General features: G+C 35.3%; 1 pseudogene; it reads right to left on the bottom strand.

Annotated features, from left to right (window-relative positions):
* Positions 1 to 7901: 7901 nt before the first annotated feature.
* On the bottom strand, positions 7902 to 8927 carry LOC119542817 (annotated as a pseudogene).
* Between the last annotated feature and the right edge of the window lie 12927 nt (positions 8928 to 21854).

The following is a 21854-nucleotide window of genomic DNA, read 5'->3' as shown; positions in this document are numbered from 1 at the left end:
TGGTTGTGCATGTATATGTGTGTGAGTGTGCCCACATGTGAGAGAAATTATAAAGGTATTAATGAGAAAATTAAGTGTAAAATTATCGTAGGAATAGGGGCCAAGGTAAAGTGTAAGAAACCATTATAGGATAGGAGGGATCATCAAGGAATTTTATTGTCTTGGATTTTTCTTGTTTTAAATTTCTCCCATTTCATTTAATGGCATCATGTTACTATTTAATTTGAAAATGTATTCTTATACTAATAATGGATTTAAAAAACTGGCAGCCCTAGAACACACTTCCCAGTGATATTTCAGGAGGACCTTTGTGGGCAGTCCTATGCTTGCAATGGGTCATCAGAACCCATCAGAATTACAGGACCATGTTCAGGCCAGGTAGGCCCATCCTAAAACCACATTATCCAATTATATATGTAGTCACTGCTCCTGTCTAAGCCCTCATGCCAGGTTTAAGACTCTGCATTCTTACCTGAACTACTTTTTCACACTTAACTTGTGCATAATTTCCCATATTGGTCTGACATGCTGACATGAATCCTAGGAGAACTCTTCCCTACTCTTCCCTTGATCTGGAGGCTCATCCTGGCCACCCCTAGTTCAACACCAACACATTTAGTTCATCCACAGAGACTGAGGAGCCTGTCCCCTTGCCTCTTGACTGAACAGCTGAGCCTCTCAGCCCTGGTGAGGAACAAAACCCAATTACCTGCAGTCTCGGAAACACACTGGGTTTTGGCAACAGTACTTTCAGGTCCAGTCATTGATAAAACTCCTCAGCTTCTAAAGTCAATACTGAGAATACTACTGTAGGGGAGAAGTAGAAAATCATGTTGAAAGTTAACATTTTGACAGGTTCATCACCAGTGATATGAAATGATAAATTGTGGACAATATCTTGTTATTTATTTTCATTTATTTGGGGAGAGAATAGAGCAGATAATTGCTTGAGTTCTTTCTTCTTCTTTTACTCTTTAGTTCTAGTGGCATTCTGCATGGGGTTCCCAGCACTCATCCTGAGGTTGCCCCATCATCCTCAAAGCAAAGCAGTTTTGCCAATATCAATGGTTTTTCAACCCAGACAGAGGGTTCATAGTAAGGGGTGAGGCTTGTGTTGTATGATTTCAAGGTCAGCGCATACACACACAAAGTCTCCTTTCTCTTTGCCACCTTCAAACATAGCCCAACTTATTTAGATCCAGAGATTCCATGAACTTTGGTGAGAAATCAACCTTGGAACAACGCAAAATCTTGCATAGAAACTACCAGTGCAATGCAAGTCAATGCTAGGGTTTCGATCCCACAGCAGGTTTCTTCTTCAAGGTTATTTAGAGATTCTTAGAACAAAATAAACAAAACAAAAAACAGAACAAAAATAAAATGCAAACTTCCTTAAATGCCACCATTATTGGTTTATTTCTTCAATCTATATTTCAAAAATTTAAAGTAAATATCTATGGGAACATAATAAAATAGCTTTGTTTCTAGATATTAATACCATTGTGGAGGAAATGAATTGGTTCCTGCTGGTTTTCCCAAGGAAAAGCTTACGGACAACTGCTCATTTCAGATTCAGACAAACAAAGGGCAGCAAGCATAGTAAATAGACCATAGGAGTTAGGCAGAATGTGATAGTAGAAAACAAGAACGAATAAATGAATGAATGAGAGAGAGGTGGGGGTGGGGGTGCTTCTCTTGGAACACAAGCTGGTCTATGTGACCAAAACAGGGGTGTCTGAATATTCCATATTAGTCTGAAGTCTCTGAAGCCATGAGGGAATACTTGGCATGAGGGGGAATGTATTAAAGTGAGAGGCACTAAGGATAACATCACCCCATTTCTAGATGTGTCCTGATTATTCTCTAACTACTGCCTCCTTGCCCAATCAGATATATCCCATATGCTCTGGGATAGGTTAAGGGAGGGATCCCCCCTCCCCTGCGAAGCAAAGTTTTACTAAACAAACCAGGAAATCAATAGCATTGGTACATAAATTAGACTGTAGTAAAATTTCCCTAGTGTTTAGAAACAAATCACAGTGGTTTTCGTTGTGCAATCAGCTGACAAGATTTTGAACAGTACCTCTCCAAATGAGTGAGGATCAGCTGTAACCACTACCCAGTGGAGATACCTTACAGTGTTCCCAGTCACAGCTCTCCAGGAAGCACAGCCAACCACAAGACATAACTACCTTATGCTGCAAGGTTCTCTGGAGGTAAAATACTGCCTTATAGGACAGTATGCACTATTTCAAAAGGTTTCAAATCCCATCTGTTAAAACTAATTTAATGTCTAAGTTTTAGTTAAATAATAGACTGTCCACCATGAAAGATCAAATTAAAGCTAAACTAACGTTTTCAGAACACAATAATTTGTAGAAAACAGCTACAGTGTATTTTTCTTTTATTATGAAGTTTTGTTTCATTTGGTTACAAGGCCATCATATTTGCAATGCAAACTCAGTAAAAATTGACTCTTGGTTAAAACACACACCACTCCGCCTCCACCAACACACACAGTCTAAACAACCATTCAAACGCGTAACTAAGGCATCGTTAATATGCTTCTTTTTGTTTTTGTTAAGTGGAGTTGTGAGTGCCCATTGCGCTGAGAATAAACTTGCCCAACATACTTAAAATAGTTGCTCAGTAAATTGACCAAAAATGGAAAGCAACTAAGGAAATCACACATCAAATCCCTACAATTAAAGTAGTCAAGGTTTAAGATAGTGTTAATGTGCTGCAAAATCAAATGGTTGGGAAAAACATCTGACCAGTTAAGTTTCCTACACTATATCAATCAAATAGCTCGCCCAATTACTTTAATGTTCTGGGGTGAGTACCCAGCCTGTGGTGCCGACAGGGCCTGTGATGTGGGATCTTTAGTTAACAACATTAAAGCCAAGTTTTCACAGTTAAAATGGTCTAGCAAAGGCACTGAAGGCCAAGCATAGAAATGACAAATTCATCTTAAATTACTCAACTCTATTGATAATTTTTAAATTAGTGGGTACTTCAAATTAATTTTTAAGTGTAGGTTTATAGAATAAAACAAAATGTTGACCTAGAACTTACAAATGATTGTGCAATTGCTCCATAACATTGATTAGAAGTGAAGCTTTATGGTATTAAGATTGTATAAAGTTTGCAAAAATATCCTACTGATTGAGTTTCTTTTGTTTATCCTCCTGCATGGGCATCAGAAATCATGTTATGGAGATGGCAAGCAATGATATGTTTATGCTGACAATGAGTCTAACTTCTGAAGTGAAAGAATTAGAATATTATGCAAATGTACTATATGCTGTATAATCAGTTTTTATTTAATTTATTCATTGTCTTCATAAATGCATATGAAGACAGGAAAGTAGTTCTACTTATGAAAACAAGACCCACACCATTACACTTCTTGTTGCAATGACTGCATTTCTTAAAGATATTATTTTATAGTATTGATATTTAAGAAAATACTGCCAACTCATAAAACTACATAAAGCAAAATAAATCTATAACTTATCTGATAAACACTCTGAGATTCATTTTTTAATTGCATAAAAAAGCAAGTCTTTGGTGTTCTCGGTATAAAGGCTATTTTAATCTATAAAGGTTAGAAATTTACACTTGATGCCCTTACCTGCTCAGATAGTAGTCTCATCAACCCCAATCTTCCCAAACCTTTGAGGAAATGCAGGCTCTGCCAAAGGGCAAGGAGAAGCAGCAGAGGTGTAGCAGAATTCCTGGGAAATACACATATTCCAGATCTGCTATTTTCTAGTTATGTGAGCTCTGAAAAGATATTTCATCTTTTAATTTGAAGTTTCCCATCTGCATAGTGGGGATAACAAGCTGCAATGTTGTGGGAATTTAGTTGGATAATGTACATCAGTTGAGAGCTTTAACCAACTCAGTGTTCCAAGGGAAGAGGGGCACATATGAGAAGCTGACCAGAACATCTCAGGGAGCAGATAAAACTAGTCAACCTGGAGAAGGCAGGAGAGCTCCAAGACAGAAGAAGAGAGGTGAGATGAGAGGATTCAGAAATAAAATAGGTGTTTTAGAAAGTTAGGAATAGAGGGAAAGAGGGAAGGGAAGAAGGAGGAACCTAAGGAGCTGGTCTAAAGGGACGATAAATATCAGAGAATTTAGGTAGGACATACTCTTGGCTTGTACCTTGGAGCTCAGAGTCAGTAAGTAAACACATCTTGATTCAGAAGATTCCCTTCAAGAAAGGATGTGCCAGAACTGCTCGACTCTGGGAACAAAGTTTTCTATCTAGGAAAAAATGAGTGAGAATAAAGAAGAATGTTTACCCAGGCTACAAAAGTCCCTATAGAGAGATCTCCAGAATCTTGTTCTAATTTCTGCTCATGAATCATCTTGAAACATTCAAAGTTTTGAGCAATTTCTTTCATCTTCCTTAATCTTGAACAATCATTTGTCTATGATATTTCTTCTATGGCTATTTGCTGTTAGTATTATCCAAAGAAAGGATCCTCTGGTGTCACCAATCAGAGGAAGGCGTCTGGGTTAGGCAGCCAATGGGTTGATGGATTGAGGCTGGGAGCCTAGGCAGCGGCTGACCCAAAGCTAGGCAGTCCCCGGAGTCACAGCTAGAGGTTTCGCTTTGGATTCATTAACTAAAAATAAGAACTTTTTTTTAGAGCAACTAGGGACTTTATTTGGAAATTCTGGGTTGAAGCAATCGCTTTGAACTATTGAATAAGAAATCCTGCTATTCTGAAGAGAGTTGTGTCTGAACAAGGAGGGAGAAGAAAATTTGGTCCCTGCCTAGGAAGCCAGGATTTTCCCACTGGCTGATGAACTCGCTGGAATTCACTATGGGAGCTGAGAAGTGACTCAGCGCTTACCTCCTGATCTTCTCCCCTGTGTATATGAAATAGGTTTGTAAAAACAACTGGGTCGAGTATCAGGATAGTCAAATGAGTAAAAGCAAGGCAAACTTGCTTTTTATTGATGTTTATAAATAAGAAATTATAAATTATGCAAACAATGCATACGTGAATCTCCTGTCACATCTTTAGACACTACTCCCCTCCCTAGACATAATAATTTAGCAGCTATCGTGGAGACACTGTCTATGCATATATGGGTTCAGGCTTACTTTTGCCATTTAATTTTATACTTTAGCAGCTATCATGGAGACACTTTCTATGCATACATGGGTTCCAGCTTACTTTTGCCATTTAATTTTATGCTTTGGAGAGCTTTCCATGCCTACACATAATACTCAGCTTACTTTTTTTAAGGCCTAAATAGTATTATTCATAGTATAGATTTATCATAATGTATTTAACCCTTGTCTTATTGAAGATTATTCAGGCTGATTCTGTATCCCATTTATTACAATCAGTATTACACTGACCATCTTTGCACCTATTTGGATATGTATACTTGTTATTTTGTTGTCTAGAATTCTTTATTGCATCAACATCAAAGAACATGTGTATTTATATTCTGGTTTGATAATTCACATAACTCCATGTTTAAGTTATATAAATTTACTAGTTGTGTACCTGACTCATTTCAGTATGAGGTAGGTCTATGTGGACTCAACCCACAAGGCTCCAAATCAATGCTAATTTCATTCTGCATAAAATGTAAAAAGGAAAGTATGAGAAGTGTGAGAACAAACAAGCTCAAAGCCCTGCATGTATGTCATTCAGCATCTCAAAGGCGTCTGTCTAATTTCTGGGGGAGAATAGGAGAGCTGTATGTTTCTACAGTTGCAGCATAAAATCACTAAGAGAAGAGATGTGATATAAACTGTATTTAAATCAGCTGCTTACAGAAAAAAATGTCAGAATAATTTTTGTATTCTATACATAGAAATTAATCCTCACAACAAGTGCTGGCCCAGGTCAATTCACTCTTCCTTGATACCAACAGGGCTTTCCAATGAAAACAGGGAAAGCATTTCTTATTCAATACGTCCTTCCATGTTAAACACAGCAATGATAGATAAAGTACAAAAAGAATCTTCCACTTGAAATCTGATCCTATGATATTCCATTTATGATTATTCCACAATTTATTTATCTCTTGTTCTGTTGGTTGACATTTGGATTGTTTCCAGTTTTTTTGGATAGGTATGGATAAAGCCTTTATGAATATTCTTATATATGTTTTTTGTGTAGATATATGCACTAATTTTCTGTGTATATATGACTAGGATTGAATTCCTGGGTATTTATAGTATTTAAGTATATTTTAGGTGTATTTTTTAATTTTAGTAGAAGCTGGCAAACTGTTTTCCAAAGTGGTTGTAACACTTTGCATCCCGACCAGCAATATATAAGGGATACAGTAGTTCCACATTCTTGCCAAAATTTTGTCTTTTTAGTCTTTTTTTAAAAGTTAGCAATTCTGAGGCATGTGAAATAGTAATTCATTGTGGTTTTGATTGCATTTTTCTGATAAGGAATGATATTGGACACCTTTCTATATGTTTATTGGCCTTTAGATATCTGTTTTGTGAAGGACCTGTTCATATTTTTCCATATGTTATTGAAATGTCTTTCTGTTTCTTATTGATTTGCAAGGCACTCCATATTTTCTACATGAGATCTTTGTAAATTAGATGTATTGGAAAAAATATATTCCCAGTCTATTAATTATTTTATCTTGCTTAATTGTTTTTTTTATGTACAGAAGTTTTTAATTGTGATGAAGTTCAATTAGACATTTTTTTCTTTTATAGGTAGTGCTTTTTTTCCTGTGGGGATAATCATTTTAATCTATATAAGCAAAATTCATACTCAAACTTACTAAGTTTTGTTGGAGATTTTTCCTTCATAACATTTAATTTTAATTTTCTTCTTGAGCTCTGCACTAACTCGCAAAGTAACCCAGCCTTTAATGGGTCCAGTGAGCATAAACAATCTAATTCTGATACCCAGATTAAAACAAATAAAGTATAATATATAATCAACATTCTATCACCTAGAATTGTCAAGGTCTTCGTGAAAGTCTAAAAAAATAATTCAAAAGAATTAAGCTATTTTATATTTAACATGTACGAGACAGTTGTCATAAAGCAAAGCATTTATGTTTCTCAACATCCTCATGTATTTTCACAAACCTTTAAAAATTTACAATTTTATAGATATAGTTTTCCATCAATGAGGCCAGATAAAATTTCTTTTGATAAGTAACTAATTAAAGGCTTTTAAGAGTGTATAGGCTGTAAATCAGGTACAATTTAGTCATAACACTATACAAAGGACCTTAAAATAATCACAAAAGAGATATTTAGCATTATTGCTTAGTCTTATAAAAGGGTGATTTTTAACTAAATTGAAATCTCAATAGTCTTATTTATAATGCCTCCTATACAATTATATCATACTGCTTGGCAAGTAAAACAGGTTACTGAACTAATGTTTTAATTTCTATTAACTGTACTGAATTCTGATTTATTAACCAATGCATACATTCCTCTTTACTTGATACACTACCTCCTAGAAAAAGTAACCATCCCAAGTGGAGAAATCAATGCAGAGCTTTATCTCTTCCCTAAAGATTTTCAAGTATTATAGGAACACAAATCCATGAAAAAACTGATTAAAATTTGACATTCCCTCTTGCTTTACTGATTATGAAATAAGAGAAAAACATGAAAAAAATGTTCTTTAATATTCCTCTGCTCAACATGAAGTACCACAACTCTGTTTATGAACTGTTTTTTAACTTCTTCAAGTAGAGAACAAAACTGGGTTTCCATTAGTGAGGAGAAATGAGCAATCAACCTTATGGAACTTAAAGGAAGATGAGACAGACAAAAATATAAAATGACTTTGGCTTTTAAAACCCTACTATTGACCCTGAAATGCCAGACTTCAACAACAACAAAACAAAAATTTATAGTGCAAGCCACCAGTTCATCACACATTATTACAAATGCTGATATAGGCAATAGTTTTTCCTTTCTCCATTCGATCTGTTATACCTTCCTTTTGCCTTTCCTGCTTTTTGGTTGCAGGAGGTTCAAGGCTTGCCCATTGCATGGGTTTAGTTTTTCTCATGGTGATCTCAATCTTGGTTGCAGTCACAGATATATAACTTTACTTTACATCAATCACACCCCATAATTTCACGTTTTGATGAAATTCTTTCTCTCCTTCAAATATAATGTGCACATTTAACAATATACTATTTGTTTCTACCCAACTAAGTTCTGGAAGTGAATTTTTAGCATATATTGAAATGGTGATTTCACTCTCTGTCTGATGCCAATCATGTCTACATGGAACAGCTTTTTCCCCAACATCCTTTTTAGTCCCCATGTGTTTCCCTGTGGTGCAGCTCTCTTGGGGTATTAAAATCAGAAGTTTTTCTTCTATAACAGCTCCAATAGTTCATACCTTCATGAAATATAGGTACTCCAGAATGATATACACAGATTTCTTCTAGACTCTGTAGACCCTGATATATCTTTGAACACCCTCCATTTTTCACAAGGTCCCCATCTTAACTTCAACACTGTGGTCCTCCTTTTTATCTTCTTCATTCCCTGATGACAGTTTAAGTTTATCAGGTGCTTGTTTTAGGGATGCAGATACTTTTAATTCCAAATTTGTCATTGGTTCATCTGGGCTTGGCCTTTTAATTGCTTCTACTGGTTTAGGGGCCTGAATGATGTGCTGCTGAAATTTGGATTTCAATTCAGATAATTCTTTCTTCTCAGTGGTCTTGACTTCAGGTTTGACTGGCTCGGGTGGCTTCTCACTATTATGCTTATCTACCCTTTGTACAGCCTACCATGCTTAAGAAATTGGAAAAATCAGTTGTTCTGCTGTTACAGCATCATGAAAGGCTGGAATGCCTGGGTGGTATGTGCCAGCATCGTAGGATTTGTTCTCAGTACTAAAGCGCTGGCTGCAGTCCCGGTTGTAGCACAGCAGGGCCATGTCTTTCCCCACTGTTATAGGTAAGACCCAAATACCAGGAGCCACAGGAGGGTGCATTTACAACTTCCCTATCACAAACATGGGTTTTGAAATCAGGAAATACGAGTCCTCCAACTTTACTCTTTTTCAAGATTGTTTTGGCTATTCTGTGTCTCCTAAAGTTACATATTAATTTTAGGTTTAGCTTGTCAATTTCTGTAAAAATGCACTTGATATTTTGCTGGGGATTGTGTTGAATCTGTAGATCAAATTGGGGAGTATAGTCATCATAAAAATTTTAAGTCTTCCAGTCTGTGAATACAGGATGTCTTTCAAATTTAGGTTTTCTTTAATTTCTTTCAATGATACTTTGTAGTTTTCAGTATACAAGTCTTGCATTTCTTCTGATATTATTTATTCTTAAGTATTTTACTATTTTTAATGCTATTTTACATGGAATTGTTTTCTTAATTTCATTTGTGGATTGCTAATTGCTAGTGTATAGAAACACAAAATGATTTTTGTATATTAATCTTGTAAATGATTTTGTATATTGATCTTGTATCCTGCAACCTTGATGAACTTGTTTATTAGCTCTAATTTTTTGGCATGTACGTTCCTTAGGGTTTTCTATATAAAAATTATGTCTTCGGAAAATAGATATAGTTTTTACTTTTCCTTTTCTTATCTTTTTTTTTTGCCTAATTGCCCTGGCTAGAACTTCCAGTACAATGTTGCATAAAAAAGGGAAAAAGTGGACATCCTTGTCTTCTTCCTGTACTGGAAAGTTTTCAGTCTTTCACCACTGAGTGTGATTTTAGCTGTGGGTTTTTCATATATGCTGTTTACCACATTGAGGAAGTTCCCTTCTATTCCTAGTTTATTGAATTTTTTATCCTGAAGGGTGTTGGATTTTTTTTCAAATGCTTTTTCTGCATCTATTGAAATGATCATGTGGATTTGCCTTTATTTTATTAATAGGTTACTACACTGATTTTCATATGTGAAAAAATTCTTGTATTCCTGGTCATAGAGTTTAATCTCTTTTGTATGTTGCTGAATTCAATTTTCTAATATTTTGTTGAAGATTTTTGTGTATGCATATTAATAAGGAACATGGGACTGCAATTTTCTCTTTTTATGATGTTTCTGTCTGGTTTGGTATCAGAGTAATACTGGCATCATAGAATGAGTTGGAAAGTATTCCCTTCTCTTCAATTTTTCAAGAGTTTGTGAGGTATTGGTGATCAATCTTTAAAAATTTGTAGAATTCACCAGTTAAAGTCATCAAGTATGGGCTTTTCTTTGTAGGATGATTTAGATTACTAATTCAATTTCTTTACTTGTAAGTCTATTCAGATTTGCATTTCTTCTTGAGCAGTTTGTGGTTTCTAGGAATTTGTTCATTTGGTCTATCTTAGCTAATTTGGGGGCATACAATTGTTAAAAGTATTCCCTTATAACCATTTTTTATTTCTCTAACATTGTTAGTTGTTCTTTCTTTCATTCCTAATTTGATCCCTGTCTCTTTTTCCTTTTGATCACTCCAGCTAAAGATTTATCAATTTTTTTGATCTTTTCAAAGAATCCAAATTTGGTGTCATTTATATACTGTCATTGATTTTTTTGTTGTAATTGTCATTCATTTCTCTATTATTTTTCTATTCTCTGTTTAAAAATCTTTAAATTAGCAATATTAATAATTAAAAACAGAACAATAATACAGATACTACTGACATGAAAAGAATTATAAAGCAATGTTATAAACATATTTATGTCCATAAAATCAAGAACTTAGATAAAATGACAACTTACTTTGAAAGAAACTAATGCCCATAAAATCCATCAATATGTAAAAATTCATAAATGAGAAGGTGAGGTTCATCCCAGGAATGCAAGATTGTTTTGATATTTAAAAATGAATCTGTTATTCATCCTAACAACAGACGAAAGAAGAAAAACCATGTGATCATCTAAATCAATGTAGAAAAATCATTTGACAAAATTCAACATCCATCCATGATAAAATTCTTAAGCAAGCTAGGAATTAAGGAGAACTTTCTCCACTTAATAATGGACATGTAGAAAAAATCTAAAGCTAATCTTGAACTCAGGGGGGAAAGACTGAATATTTTTACTGTTAAGTATGAGAACAATGCAAGAATATCTGCTTTCATCACTCACATTCAGTGACTTATGAGATGTTCTGGCCAGTTCAATAAAGCAAGAGAAAGCAATGAAAAGCAAGATTGGAAAGGAAGAAATAAAACTTTCTCTACTAATAAACAGTCAATATGATTTCCTATCAAGAAAATCTCAAAGACTACCCAAAAACCCCACTAGAAAAAATAAGTTAGTTTAGCAAGGTCACAGGATAAAACTCAATATAAAAAATAAATTGTATTTCTTTACACTAGAAATGAACAATTAAAATTGAAATTAAAAATACCATTTAATATAGCATGAAAGCCATGAAATATTTAGGTTTAAATTTAACAAAATATGTGTAAGATTTATGTGCTTAAAACTATAAAAAAGCATAGATGAATAAAAAAGACATAAATAAATGAAAAGATATACTGTGCTCATATATTGGAAGATTCAATATTGTTAGGATTTCAGTTCTCCCTAAATTGATGTATAGATTCCACACAATTCAAATTAAAATTCTAGAAAGCTTTTTGTTGAAATCAACAAGTTGATTAAACAATTTATATCGGAAAATAAAATAACTAGAATATTCAAACCAACTCTGAAAATGAACAATATTAGAAGACTTACACTACCTTTCAAGACATACTATGAAGCTACAATAACCAAGACAGTGAATATATAGACATGTAGATGAATGGGATAGAATAGAAAACCTATAAACAAATACACACATTTATGATTGGGGTCTTTGGTTTGTTTGTTTGTTTGTTTTCCTTTATTAGATAAGTTGTGGGATTACAGAGCAATTATGCATAAAGTATAGGATTCCCATATATCACCTCACAGCCAACACCTTGATTGGTATGTAACACTTGTTACAATTGATAATAGCACATTTTTATAATTGTACTATTAATTAGAGTCCATGATTTAACTTAAGGTTCACTGTGTAGTGTAGTTCCATGGATTTTTTGAAACTTTTATTCTGTAAACACATCCAATCTAACACTTCCCCCTTTAATCACATTCAGTTATATATTTCGGTGCTGTTAATTGCATTCAGTGTTGTGTTACCAATACCACCATCTATTACAAAACATTTCCATCATTCCAAATAGGAACCCTATGCATTTTAAGCCTTAATTTCCCATTCCCTACCCCCAACCCATCACCTTGTAATTAACATTCTAGATACTGACTCTATGAGTTTGCTTGTTGTATGAGTTTCAAATCCAAGAGTTCATACAATATTTGTCCTTTTGTGTCTGGTTTATTTCACTCAATATGATGTCTTCCAGGTTCATCTATGTTGTTGCATGTATCAGGACATCATTTCTTATTACAGCTGAATATTTTTCTGTTGTATGTATACACTACATTTTACCCATTCATAGTTTGATGGACATTTGGCTTGCTTCCGTCTTTTGGCAACTGTGAATAATGTTGCTAAGAACATCAGTATGAAAATGTCTGTTCAAGTCCCTACTTTCAATTCTTTTGAGGATACACCTTGCAGTGCAATTGCTGGGTCATATGGTAGTCCTATACTTAGTTTCCTGAGGAACTGCAAAGCTGTCTTCCATAGTAGCTGCACCATTTTACATTGCCACTAGCAATAAATGAGTGTTTGTATTTCTCTGCATCCTCTTCAACACTTGTTGTTTTCCATTTTTTTAATAGCAGCCATTCTAATGGGTGTGAAATGGTATCTCATTGTGGTTTTGATTTGCATTTCCCTGATGGCTAATGATGATGAGTATCTTTTCAGGTGCTCTCTGGCTATTTGTGTATGTTCTTTGGAGAGATGTCTGTTCAAGTCTTTTGCCTATTTTTAAATTGGGTTTGTCTTTTTATTTTTAAGTTGAAAGATTTCTTTGTGTATTCTGCGTATTATTCGTTTATCAGATATGTGGTTTCCAAATATTTTATCTGATTATGTCGGTTATTGTTTTACTTTCATGATAAAGTCCTTTGAGGAACAAAAGTTTTTCATTTTGAGGAGGCCCCATTTATCTATTTTTTCTTTCATTATTTTTGCTTTGAGTGTAAAATCTATGAAACCATTGCCTACCACAGAGTATTGAAAAGGCTTCTGTACATTTTCTTCTAGGAGTTTCATGGTCCTGGGTCTTATATTTAGGTCTTTGATCCATTTTGAGTTAATATTTGTATATGATATGAGATAGCGGTCCTGTTTAATTCTTTTCGATAAGGATATTCAGTTTTCCCAGCACCATTTTTAAACTATCATTTCTCAGGTAAAAGTAGACTTTGCAGCCTTTGCAAATATTAATTAGCCAGAGATGTGAAAGTCTATTTCTGAACACTCAATTTGATTCCTTCTATCTTTATTCTAATACCATGCTATTTTTGATAACTGTAGTTTTGTAGTATGCTTTAAAGTCAGGAAGTGTGAATCCTCCAACTTCATTCTTCGTTTTCAAGATATTTTTGGCTATTCAGGGCCTCTTATTTCTGTAATTCAATTTGGGTAGAATTGAAATCTTAATGATATTTAGTCTTCCAATCCATGAACACAGAATATTCTTCTATTTATTTAAGTCCTCTTTGATTTCTGCTAGAAATGTTTTGTAGTCTTCTGTGTATAAGTTCTTTACATCCTTGGTTAAATTTATTCCTAGATATTTGATTCTTTTAGTTGCTATTGTAAATGGTCTTTTTTTTTCTTGATTTCCTACTCAGATTGCTCATTACTAGTGTATAGAAACACTACTTATTTTTGCTGCTGATCTTGTATCCCACCAGTTTGCTGAACTCTTTTATTAGCTACCTCTGTCTTTATTGGGACTTTACATATATAGGATCATGTCATCTGCAAATAGTGAAAGTTTTACTTCTTCCTTTCCAATTTGGATGCCTTTTATTTTTATTTTTTGTTTTTCTTGCCCAACTGCTCTAGTGAGAACTTGTAGCACAATGTTGAAAAACAGTGGTGCCAGTGGGCATCCTTGTCTTGTTCCAGATCTTAGAGGAAAAGCTTTCAGGCTTTCACCATTGAGTACAGTGTTAGGTGTGGGTTTTTCATGTATGCTTTTTAATCATGTTGAGGAAGTTTCCTTCTATTCCTAAGTGTTTTTATCCACAAAGGATGGTCAATTTTGTCAAATACCTTTTCCACATCAGATGAGAGAATCATGTGATTTTTCCCCTTTGATTTGTTAATGAGGTGGATTATGTTAATTGATTTTCTTGTGTTAAGCCTCCCTTGCATACCTGGGATAAAACCCACTTGTTCATGGTGTATGATTTTTTAATGTGCTGTTGGATCCGATTTGCAAGTATTTTGTTGGGGATTTTTGCATCTATATTCATTAGAGAAATTGTTCTGTAATTCTGTTTTCTTGTAGTATCTTTATCTGGCTTTGATATTAGAATGAGTTAAGTAATGGTCCTTCCTCTTCAGTTTTTTTGTAAAAGTTTGAGCAGGATTGGTATTAGTTCTTCTTGGGATTATTGGTAGACTTCACCTATGAAGCTGTCTGGTTCTGGGCTTTTCTTTGTTGTGAGGTTTTTGATGACTGATTTAACCTTTTGTAATTGGTCTATTGAAGTCTTCTATTTCTTCTAGAGTCAGTGTAGGTTGTTCATATGTTTCTAGGAATTTGTCCATTTCATCTAAGTTGTCCAATTTGTTGGCATACAGTTGTATATAGTATCTTCTAATGATCTTTTCTAATTATATTACTGCATTCAGTAGTATGTCCCCCTCTCATTTCTGATTTTATTTGCATCTTCTCTCTTTTTTTCCTTTATCAGTCTAGCTAAGGGTTTGCCAATTTCATTGCTCTTCTTAAAATCCCAACTTTTGTTTTTTGTTAATTCTATTGTTTTTTTTAAATTTCTGCTCTAATTTTTTTTTATTTCTTTCCTTCTTCTCATTTTGGGTTTAGTTTGCTCTTCTTTTTCTAGTTTCTCCAGGTGTGTAGTTAGGTCTTTCATTTTAGCTCCTTCTTCTTTTTTAATGTTGGTGTTTAGGGCTATAAATTTCCCTCTCAGCACTGCCTTTGCTGCACGTGTTAAGTTTTGATATGTTGTGTTCTTGTTTTCATTTGTCTCAAGATATTTACTGGTTTCTCTTGCAATTTCTTCTTTTACCCACTGATTGTTTAAGATTATGTTGTTTAACTTCCATATATTTGTGAATTTTCCAGTTTTCCACCTGTTGTTGATTTACATCTCCATTCCATTAGGGTCACAGAAAGTGCTTCTATAATTTCAATCTTTTTAAATTTATTGAAACTTGTTTTATGACACAACATATGATCTAAGAATGATCCGTGAGCACTTGAGAAGAATGTATATCCTGCTATTTTGGGGTGCAATGTTTTATATATGTCTGTTAGGTCTAATTCATTTATCATATTATTGAAGTTCTCTGTTACCTTATTGATCCTCTGTCTAGATTGTCTATCTATTGATAAGAGTGTAATATTGAAGTCTCCAGCTATTATTATTGTTTTGCCAGTGTTTGCCCCATGTATTTTGGAGCAACATGGTTAGATGCATAAATATTTATGATTATTATTTCTTCTTGCTGAATTTTATTGAATCTTTTCTTTATCTGTTCTTCTGACTGTGTGATTTCTATTTTCTTGTCTTCTAGTTCACTGATTCTTTATTCTGTTTGTTCAAATCTGGTGCATGCCTCTAGTGTATTTTTATTCCCCATTTCTGTGCCTTTCATCCCCATAATTTCTGTTATGTTTCTTTTTAAACTTCGAAATTCTTGTTATGCTCACACATTGTCTTTGATATCCTTCAGCTCTATATTCATATTTTCATTTCCTTGAGTTGATAGAAGAGATTTGTTTAAACTTCTTTGTGTAATTGTTTCACATTCAGTGTCTCCACTGAAGTTTTAATTTGTTCTCTTAAGTAAGTCATATCTTCCTGTTTATGGCTTGTAATTTTTTACTGATGTCTAGGTATCTGATTATCTTGATGAGTTTACTCTGAAGATCAGTTTCTCTTTCTTGCCTAAGGTTTTATTGTTGTGTGGATTTGTATTAAGGCTCTTTTTTTGACACTTGATTTAACTTATTATAAACCTTTAGAATAATCCATGTTTGACTGATCAGATTTTTTCATTTCTTCTTCATCTCATTCTTGTCCTAGATATGCAGTACAGTTTTAAAAATTGCACTATTCATGCAATTGTTTCATCCCCAGGAGAAAGCTTCCTTTCCTCTGTTCCTTCTCTGGGAATCTTGATCTGTTCTGTTTGTTTTTGTTTTGTGCTATAGTTTTTTTTTTTTTTTTAAACACTCTTTTTGCTATCTCTAGCTGCTTTTGCTGGAGGGAAAATTTGAGGAGGAGAGTCATTCTGGAGAGGACTTTCCCAAGTCAATATTTCCCAGTCCAAAGAGGGCCAAGGATCCATGATGGGGGCACAGATCAGTCCAAAGTCTCCTGGCAAGAGGGTCAGGAAAGATGCCAAAAGCTTTTGATGGTCCCCAAAGCTGTGCTTTCCTGGCCTGCCCAGCAGATGACACCCTTCAGCAAACTTTTTCCACAAACTTAAGGAGGCACTGTGTCTTTAAACTGCCACAATCTCTGCCCCTGGCAGGGGCAGGATTGAAACAATGGTTTCTGTCTTTGTAAGGAGCAGGTTGAAACACTTGCTCAGACTGGGACCCAGCAATCCAAATTCACTAATTAAAATCCATGATCAGTGCTTGACCATGCCCCTCCCTCTCTTGAGGAAGAAGATTTTTATATCCCTTTCTGACATCAGCAGCGAGCCATGGACTGGATCCCACTGCAGTCCCAAGCAAGAGTGAGGGATAGGTGCTGGCAGCTGCTGTGTGGAAAGAGCTACCCTTTACCATAGTTCACTAGCCTCTTCCTCTCACAGCTCTCTGGATGCTGTGAAGTGCTTTTCTAGCCTCTGGGACCCAAGAACATTTGTTTAGGACAGTTCCTGCCTGTTTACTAGCTGTTTTGGAGAAAGGAGTGTGTCCTGGAGCTCATGTGCCATCTTCCCCCAAAATCTCCCCAAAGTCTTTTACAAGAATGCTCATAGCAGCTTTATGTATAATAGTCCCAAACTGCAAATGGTTCAGAAGAATGGATAAGGAAATGGTGGTGCATTCATATAATAGTATATGTTCAATGATAAAAAGAAATGAATTATGGATACATGAAACAACATGGATGAATCTCAAAACATGCTGAATGAGAAAAGCTTCATGCAAAATAGAGTGTACTATATGATTCCATTTATGTAATGATTTTCAATAGGCAAGACTAATATATTGTGCAAAAATTAGAACAGTGGTTAATGCTAAGAAGTGGCAGCAAGGAATGACCAGAAAGGGACATAAGGCAGTTTTCTGGGGTGGCGGTAATTCTCTTCGTATGAATAGGAGTTTGGGTTACACTGTCTGCATTTATCAAAACTCATTGAATGATAATTTTAATATTTCTGCATGTAGATTCTATCTCGGAAAAGGAGAAACTGCAATCAAATATTAAATTCTAGTTAATAATATGCATGTGGCATTATTTAGGGTGCAGTGTACTGTTGCCTATAACTTACTTTGAAGCAAAAGGTGGATTGATGGGGGACAAGATGGCAGAGTGATGAGGAGTGAGTTTTAGTTACTCCTGTGGGACAGCTGGTAGATAGCAAGGAACTGTTTGGAATAGACACCTCATGGAAATCTGAGTTCAGACACATGTCATACAACAGTCTCGAACATGTGGAGCAGCTGAGATCAGTGAAAACTGTAAGTTCCTGTGGCCAGGGGCCCTGTGTCCCTCCCTGCCAGGCACAGCAGACTGTTTTGTGGCTGGTTTCCTGAGGGAGGAGGGGCTATCAGTGTTGGGAAGCAGGAGGGAGGATCAACCCAGCCCCCACTGCAGACATGATTAACAAAATCACACTGCTGAACAAAAACTACAACCATAGATACACTGAAACCAGACACTAGAGAATCTAGGAGCAGTCAGCCTGGTGGAGAGGAGATATGGCTTGCAAAAACAGCAAAAATAAACAAACAAACCAAACCAAACCAAAACAACAACAATAAAAGAAAACAAAAAATAACAGCAAAAAACAAAAACAAAAACAGAGACTTTTGGAGTTGGGGGTGAACATAATATGGAAAAGGGCTGGGCTCAAACAAAATCAGGCATATATGCAAACCCAGGAAGCCAGGGCTCTTCTCTGAAAAGCCAGCTTTTCTGGTTTCTTGTTTACTCCTCAATTGCTCTCCAACTTATCATTTTGCATTTGAATAGCCCATCAAGAACTGCAAGGGTGGAATTAAAGCTGTCTTAGAGTAACTATCCAGTAGGAAGAGATAATAAGACAAAACTGCTTTTCTTTAAATAGTCTATACTGGGCCATTCTTATTCTATTTTCTTTTTTTAAAAAATCTTTTTTCTCTTTTTTTCTAAAATAACTATTCTAAGTAGCCCATTACAGAAAGCCTTGAAGAATTGCAGTTTGGGTCCAGGCAAGAGGAAAACTAAGATATCTCTGAGGCATAAAGCAAAAAGTCTAGTGGGGACACAAGTCCCTAAAGAGCATAACTCCCCCAAGAAAATGGGGGTGTGGTCCAGCTTGAGTGGCAGCTCTCCTTCTGGGAACTCAGAACCTAGGGGCTGGAATTCAGAAACCAGCTTCAGTCAGCCACATCCCTGACAGGGTCAGGATCACTGGGAGAACTAAAGGCTCCACACCTCCTTACACTGGTGGGGGAGCTGCGGGCTGGCAAGTGCCTCTTGCAGGACAGGATAGGAAAAGCACAGAGTGGTCTGATTCTCTGGGAAACACCATATTCTCCTCTGAGACCTGGGCCTATCTGGACTGGGAAAACCTGACTGGGATTGGCCATATCTGAGGAGATTCTCTCACAAAAAGTCTGCACAGAGGCAGGGCAAGAAGCAGATCAGGTGAAAAACTCTGATCAACTAAAGAGAACCTAAGTCAGCAGTTTAGCATAAGCTAAACAGAACACCAAAGGTTAGGGAACAAAGCCAACCAACAAGAATACCTAGGAAAAAGAGTGAAGACAAGCTCCAGAATAAACTAATCAAGAAAGTCAGATGCCTACACCACTTAAGATAAGCCATACTAGGAAACATGAAAATATGGACCAGCCAAAGGAACAAATTAATAGTTTAACTGAGATACAGGAGTTGAGGCACTAATGCTAAATCAATTCAATGTACTGAAGGAAGAACTAATTAAAGATGTTCAAACAAATCTCCTAAATCAATTCAAAAATCAAGCCAATGAACCAAGGGAAGATATAGCAAAAGAGATGAAGGATACAAGGAAGACACTGGAAGACCATAAAGAAGAATTCATAAACTTGATAAAACAAATGGTAGAACTTGTGGGAATGAAGGGCATAATGGAGGAGATGAAAAAGACAGTGGAGGACTACACAGCAGATTTGAATAGGCAGAAGAAAAGATCAGTGAATTGGAAGACAAGACATTTGAATTCATATGCACAAAAGAACAGTGGTGAAAAGAATGGAAAAATATGAGCAGGGTCATAGGGAGATCAGTGAAAACATGAAGTGCATGAATATAAGTGTTATGGGTGTTCAAGAGGGAGAAGAGAGGGGAAAAGGGTCAGAAATAATAATAGAAGAAATATTCACTGAAAATTTCCCAACTCTTATGAAAGATGGAAAATTACAGATTCAAGAAGTACAGCATATCCCAAACAGAATAGATTCCAGTAGACCTACTCCAAGACACTTAGTGATTAGATTGACCAATGTCAAAGACAAAGAGAGAATTCTGAAAGCAGCAAGAGAAAAGCAATCCATCACATACAAGGAAAGCTTGATAAGACTATGTACAGATATCTCTGCAGAAACCATAAAGGCGAGAAGACAGTGGTATGATATATTTAAGATACTGAAAGAGAAGAACTGCCAACCAAGAATTCTATATCCAGCAAAACTGTCCTTCAAAAATGAGGGAGAAATTAAAATATTTTCAGACAAACAGACACTGAAACAGTTTGTGAATAAGAGACCAGCACTACAAGAAATACTAAAGGGAGTGCTACAGGCTGATAGGAAAAGACAGGAGAGAAGTTTGGAGAAGAGTGTAGAAAAGAAGATTATCAGGAAGGATAAAAGGAGAAAGAGAGAAAAAATAAGACATGACATATAAATTCCAAATGACAAAATGGTGAAAGAAAGTACTGTGCATACAGTAATAACACTAAATTTTAATGGATTAAAATCCCCAATAAAAAGATACAGACTGACAGAATGGATTAAAGAACACGTTGCATCTATATGCTCTACAAGAAACTCACTTTAGACACAAGTACAAAAATAGGCTGAAAGTGAAAGGTTGGAAAAAGATATTTCATGCAAACAGCAACCAGAAAAAAAGCAGGAGTAGCTGTATTAATATCACAAAAATTAGACTTCAAAAGTAAAACAATTAAAAGAGACAAGGACACTATACACTAATAAAAGGGTACATCAAGAAAACATAACAATCATAAATATTTTTGCACCAAGCCAGAGTGCCTCAATACTCATGAGGCAAACAGTGAGAACACTGAAAGGAGAAGTAGATACCTCTACAATAATAGTTGGGGACTTTAATACACTGCTCTCATCAATGGATAGAACATCTAGACAGAGGATCAATAAGGAAACTGAGATGTTGAATTGTATGATAAATGAACTAGACTTGACAGGCACTTATAAAACATTACAACCCACAACAGCAGGATACACATTTTTCTTAAGTGCTCATGGATCATTCTCTAGGATAGACCACATGTTGGGTCACAAAGCAAGTCTCAACAAATTTAAAAATATTGATATTATAAATGACAGTTTTTCATATCATAGTGGAAAGTGTTGGAAATAAATTAACAGGCAGAAGTTGTAAAATTTACAAATATATGGAGGCTAAACAACACACTCTTAGAAAACCAGTGGGTAAAGGAAGAAATTACAAGAGAAATTAGTAAATACCATGAGGCAAATGACGATGAAAACACAACATATCAAAACGTGTAGGATGAAGCAAAGGCAGTGCTGAGAGGGGAATTTATTGCCCTAAATGCCTATATTAAAAGAGTAGAGAGAACAAAAATTGAGGACTTAACTGTCCACCTGGAGGAACTAGAGAAAGAACAGCAAACTAACCCCAAAGCAATCAGAAGGAAAGAAATAACAATGATTAGAGCAGAAATAAATGAAATTGAGAACTGGAAAACAATAGAGAGAATCAACAAAACCAGAAGTTGATTCTTTGAGAAAACAACAAAACTATGGACCCCTAGCTAGGCTAACAACAACAACAACAACAACAACAACAACAACAACAACAAAAGAGCAGCTGCAAATAAATGCAATCAGAAAGGGGAAAGGAAACATAACTACTGACCCTGCAGAAATAAAGGTGATAATGAGAAGATACTATGAGCAACTGTATGGTAATAAACTAGACAACTTAGATGAAATGGACAACTTCCTAGAAAAGCATAAACAACCAACATTGACTTGAGAAGAAATAGATGATCTCAACAAACCAATCACAAGTAAAGAGATTGAGTCAGTCATCAAAAAGCTCCCAAAAAACAAAAGCCCAGGACCAGATGGCTTCATATGTGAATTCTACCAAGCATTCAAGAAAGAATTAGTGCCAATCCTGCTCAAACTCTGGAAAAAAATTGGAGAGGAGGGAAAATTACTCAACCAACTCATTCTATGAAGCCAACATCACCCTGATACCAAAATCAGACAAAGATACTACAAAAAAAATTATAGACCAATCTCT

This window comes from Choloepus didactylus, chromosome 8 (assembly GCF_015220235.1).
Source record: "Choloepus didactylus isolate mChoDid1 chromosome 8, mChoDid1.pri, whole genome shotgun sequence".
NCBI classification, from domain to species: domain Eukaryota; kingdom Metazoa; phylum Chordata; class Mammalia; order Pilosa; family Megalonychidae; genus Choloepus; species Choloepus didactylus.
The sequence above is the reverse complement of the archived record's forward strand: the minus strand, read 5'-3'. Positions and strand labels throughout refer to the sequence as shown.